The 5,596-nt window shown below is 43.6% G+C and overlaps 1 protein-coding gene across 1 annotated transcript in view; it reads right to left on the bottom strand.

Moving 5' to 3' along the window:
• GOPC (golgi-associated PDZ and coiled-coil motif containing) overlaps nt 1–5,596 on the bottom strand; it is a 51,775-nt gene that overhangs the window by 28,991 nt on the left and 17,188 nt on the right. The window lies entirely within an intron of this gene.

Raw genomic sequence — 5,596 nt, forward strand, 5'->3', positions numbered from 1 at the left:
ACGTCCCCGCCAGCCCGGGCTGCGCATGCGTAGGCAGACGCCGCCGGCCAGGCGACGTGGGCGGGACTAGGGTTGACCGTGGCCTATGAAAAGCCTCCGCTGGTGGACCGGCCGCCGGCGGCCATTTTGACTACTGGCAAACTCCGGCCTGAATGCCGGGGAAACGGGCGCATGGTGCTGGCTTCCCAATGGGAAAGGCCCAAGGAAGGGCAAGGTGTCCACGTCTCAGAGAGGACCGGCTTCGGCTGGTGCGACTTCGCAGTGGGCGGGGCCGTTCTGAACTTGCCCAGGACAGATGCGGCGGTGACGTCCCGGGGCCGGGAGGTAAGCGAGAAGGAGGGCGCTGTGAGCATGCGCAATGGCCACGTTTTCCCTTTAACAGCCAGTTCCTGTTTAGGGTGCGGTGGCCGGACACACCGGCTCTTCTTGGTAAGGCGGGCCCTCAATTCCGGGTGCAAACTGCACGTTGAAGGGCTGCGGCTGGCCGGGACTGGCTGAATGAATACGAGACTTGCCTTGCGATTAAGAGGCGGACTTGGGTTCAAGTCTTAAGCCTTGCCACATAGGAGCTGTGCCATCCTAGTTGTATTCTCTGACCTCGAAGCTTCAGTTCCCAAAATTTACTTCACTCAGTAACAAGGTAAAATGCTTAGCTTCCGTGCTTGGCACTTAGTATTCCTTATGACTCCACAGGCCATCATTTCCAATGCAACTACTTTTAAAAAGTGTATTTGTTTCAAAAATTGTGCCAGTGTTCCTACACGTGACATTTCAGAAAAGCAAAATCGTAACGATCCATATATCCAGAAATATATTGAATGCAGAGCCATGTTGAGGCATTGGGGGCACAAAAATAAATGAGACGTGGTCCTCACTCAAGCAGAACGCACCGGCTTAGGGAGTCTAACCCTCAGAGCCATGACTTTAATTTGAATTTTGCGGTGCCTTCGGGACTGTTTAGCAACCGGTCTTTCAGTCCCGCCTCCGCATTTTCAACCCCCGTCCACTTCAAGAGGAGCCCGGTCTTGGAAACCAAAGGCTTGAAAAGCCAGAATGAAGAGAGTGGGCTGGTAGGAACTGCCTTTCCTAAATTGCCTGCGGGAACACTTTCCTGGCTGACTGCAGGCCCTCCTGTGATCTCTTCACGGCCCACTCTCCCAGCCGATCACCATCAAAGTCTGCACGGTGTTCCCCTTGTCCACGCTGTGCCAGCGGAGAATAGGAGATCATAGTCCTGGCTGGCTTGGCTTAGTGGACAGAGTGTCGGCCTGCGGACTGAGGGGTCTCAGGTTCGAGGTCCCAGGTTCGATTCTGGCCAAGGGCACATGCCTGGGTTGCAGGCTTGATCCCCAGTTGGGGGTGTGCAGGAGGCAGCCGATCAATGGTTCTCTCTCATCATTGATGTTTCTATCTCTCTCTCCTCCCTTCCTCTCTGAAATCAATAAAGAAATATTTTTTTTAAAAAAGAGAGTAGAAGATCATAGCTTTAGTCTGCGCTCCGGGTCCTGCAGGGCAGACTGGTTAGCTTTGGTCAAGCAAGTCCTTTGGCTTCGGCAAACTTTAAGCAAAACTAACCATGAGATCCTTGCCTTGAGCCTTCATACCGTTTAATACACAGAGATAATATGAAACTAAAATTTGCATCTTTCTCCATCACCCTCCAAATGAACTTTAGTTTCATCTCTAGTATTTGCAAGAACATCAGTACTACAGCTACCAATTTCCCAGCCACTTTCTCTATACATGATATGCCTCGCAGTGCATTTTCAGGAATTTGGGGTAAATAATTTAAAACTGGGGGGACAGATACCTAGAATCACAATAATAATAGCTTTCAATTATGGAGTGCATCCTATGTGTTAAGCATGTGCTGTTTGCTTTACTTCTTTGACCCGCACAAAGTCCTATGAGGTAGCTATTACCACTTTTTTGTAGGTGAGTTACAAAGCGTTTAAGTATCTGGGTAAGGTCATATACCTAAAAGTGGACTGAGATGAGATTTAGATCTAGGTTTCTTTTTCTCCAGTCTTAGTGGTTCGACACCTCTTCCAGGAAGCATGAGGAAAATTTCTTATATAAGTGAACAATAGAATAAATTGGTAACCAGTCAAAAAGCTTTTTCAAAAACATAATTTTTCCCATTATGCCATATGCAAATCCATTAATAAATAATAAATATTACCAAAAAGTAATTGTAATGATCATTTCTATTATTTATCACTCTCTTTGGTTATATGGACTACACTTAAAAATAAATTTCATTTCTTTAGAAAAATATTCAACTTCCTGTTATATTGTGGGTATGACTGAAATACATTTTTAGTGTTTATATGTTTCCATTGTTCTGACTTTTGATGAATACCCCCATTTTCAGGATTGTAGAACCCAGCCCTATTTCTGTTTACAATCTTTAACAAGTCACACCCTCTGTGTCTCAAAATACTCATCTCATAATGTCCCTTCTCGTGACCATGCAATGTACCAGCTACCACATCTATATGTGCTTGCTATCTGAGTGTTGTGTGGCTATTTCAAATACTCCTAGGTGCCCTCTATGTAGACATTATCTTTTGCCCACCTTGACTGGGGTTTTGCATTTCTGCAAGTCACAATCTAACATGGAAGAGAAAAGCAGGGTTTTATGTTCAAGTGCTGCCATCTGTTGGCAGTGTGCTCTATCTACATTTATTGCTTTATCTTGACCTACTCTGGAATTTGGAATGGTGTGTAACCTCAATACTTACGGGATTTATTTTCCAAGAGATAATAAAATCTTGATATTTATACTTGAAATTGCCTTCTAGAAACTTCTAATAACTGTTTCATGAATCATGCATACGTGATTAAACATTTCTAATATAACTTCAATGTGACAGTCTTTTCTTAGGAACTTATACTCATAGAATTTTACAGAAGAATAAATAGGGTGGGGACTGAGGAAAATGGGGAAGATGCTAAAGATTTCTTTGGTAGGTACTGGTAATTAGCTGTAAAGTTAGAGCTCAAATATTTATTAGAGCAACATTAATTGCAAAGGCACTGTAGTAAAGGGACATAGAAGATCTACCTTGAACTGGAGAGGGAGACTACCTTTTATTGAACTCTCCTCTGTGCCAGCCCTATACTAAGCTTCACATGTATCATTTACTCTCCAATATCCATACCAGGAAAAGGAAAGATATTAAGTGCTGTTGGTCACAGTAAACAATTCTATGATGAATAGAGAAAGCCAAGGAAAACTCACTACCATTTTATTTGAGCTATGTGGGAAAAGTTCTGGACTATATCATATTCATATATCTTATTTATGTTATATTTATTCATTTAGTAGCAATTTGAAATTTTTCATAGACATGCTAACAAACTAAATTTAGGCATTCCAAAGTGATTTATTATCCTGATCATTTATTTTTTTAAAAATATATTTTTATTGATTTCAGAGAGAAGTGGAGAGGGAGAAAGAGACAGAAACATCAATGATGAAAGAGAATCATTGTTCGGTTGCCTTCTGCACACCCCACACTGGGGATTGAGCTAGCAATCCAGGCATGTACCCTTGACCAGAATTGAACCTGGGGCCTTTCAAGTCCACTGAGCCAAACCAGCTAGGGCCTGACCATCTCTTTTATATACACTTACAGAACAATTGTTTGCTCTCTTGGTCCTAAAACTTTCGAAATTTTTTTAAAATAATTAAATCTTTATTGTTCAGATTATTACAGTTGTTTCTCTTTTCTCCCCCCCATAGCTCCCCTCCACCGGGTTCCCACCCCACCCTCTGCCCTTACCCCCAGCCCACTGTCCTCATCCATAGGTGCACGATTTTTGTCCAGTCTCTTCCCACATCCTCTCCCCTTTCCCCCTCAAGAATAGTTAGTCCACTCCCTTTCTATGCCCCTGATTCTATTATAATCACCAGTTTATTCTGTTCATCAGATTATTTATTCACTTGATTTTTAGATTCACTTGTTGATAGATGTGTATTTGTTGTTCATAATTTGTATCTTTACCTTTTTCTTCTTCTTCCTCTTCTTAAAGGATACCTTTCAGCATTTCAGATAATACTGGTTTGGTGGTGATGAACTCCTTTAGCTTTTCCTTATCTGTGAAGCTCTTTATCTGACCTTCAATTCTGAATGATAGCTTTGCTGGATAAAGTAATCTTGGTTGTAGGTTCTTGCTATTCATCACTTTGAATATTTCTTGCCACTCCCTTCTGGCCTGCAAAGTTTCTGTTGAGAAATCAGCTGACAGTCGTATGGGTACTCCCTTATAGGTAACTGACTTTTTTTCTCTTGCTGCTTTTAAGATTCTCTCTTTGTCTTTTGCTCTTGGCATTTTAATTATGATGTGTCTTGGTGTGGTCCTCTTTGGATTCCTTTTGTTTGGGGTTCTCTGCGCTTCCTGGACTTGGAAGTCTATTTCTTTCACCAGGTAGGGGAAGTTTTCTGTCATTATTTCTTCAAATAGGTTTTCAATATCTTGCCCTCTCTCTTCTTCTGGTACCCCTATAATTCTGATGTTGGTACGCTTGAAGTTGTCCCAGAGGCTCCTTACACTATCTTCGTATTTTTGGATTCTTTTTTCATTTTGCTTTTCCGGTTGGGTGTTTTTTGCTTCTTCGCATTTCAAATCTTTGACTTGATTCTTGCGATCCTCTGGTCTGCTGTTGGGAGTCTGTATAATATTCTTTATTTCAGTCCGTGTATGCTTAATTTCTAGTTGGTCCTTTATCACAACATCGAGGGTCTCACTAGATTTCTTAAGGATCTCAATACATTTATCGGCGGTTTCCATAAAATTCTTGAAAAATCTTAGAACCGTGGTTTTGAACTCTATATCCAGTCGTTTGCTGTCCTCCATTTCTGTCATTTGTGACCTGTTTCTTTGTCTTCGCATTTTGTCTGCTTCCCTGTGTTGGTAGAGTGGTTTTGTGTGCTAGGTGTCCTACAGGGCCCAGTGGCTCAGCCTCCCCAGTTACCTGAGGTGGACACTCTTGGTGCACCCCCTTGTGGGCTTTGTGCACAGTCTTGTTGTAGTTATGCCTTGATTGTTTTAGGTGTCACTGGGAGGAATTGACCTCCAGGCCAATTGGCAGTGAGAATCAGCTGTGTCTGCAGTGGGAGAACTTCTGTGCTGAAGACACCCTTCTGGGGCAAGACTTGCTTCAGTGGGGCTTTGGTGCTCACTGAGTCTGCCCCCTGAGTGTGTTCCTTATGAATCTGAGGAGTTGTAATCTGGGTGGTCCCACTCTGACCACTGGGTACACTGGCTCTTGGATCTAAGGAGGTGCTAATTAAGCCTCTTCCTGAGGTTACCCAGCAGGAGCTATGAAGAGATATGCAGATTCCCCTTCCTTTTTTGGGGGTTTGGGGGTGCCCAGATGAGGCCCAGCTGAGAAGCAATGCAAGCTGCTGTGGGGCCTTGGGCCTTCTCTTGGAAGTTCTGGGTCTGTCTGGCCCAGCTGCAATTTGTTAGGTAGTTGTCAGGTTGTAAAGGACCCGGGCATTCATATGCAAAAGGCTTTGCAGCAGCCTGGATGGGGCGGGGTCTCAGAATCAACAGGGCGGAGCAAGCAGCTATGGCTGATTCCCAG

This window comes from Myotis brandtii, unplaced genomic scaffold (genome assembly GCF_000412655.1).
Source record: "Myotis brandtii unplaced genomic scaffold, ASM41265v1 scaffold123, whole genome shotgun sequence".
NCBI lineage: Eukaryota > Metazoa > Chordata > Mammalia > Chiroptera > Vespertilionidae > Myotis > Myotis brandtii.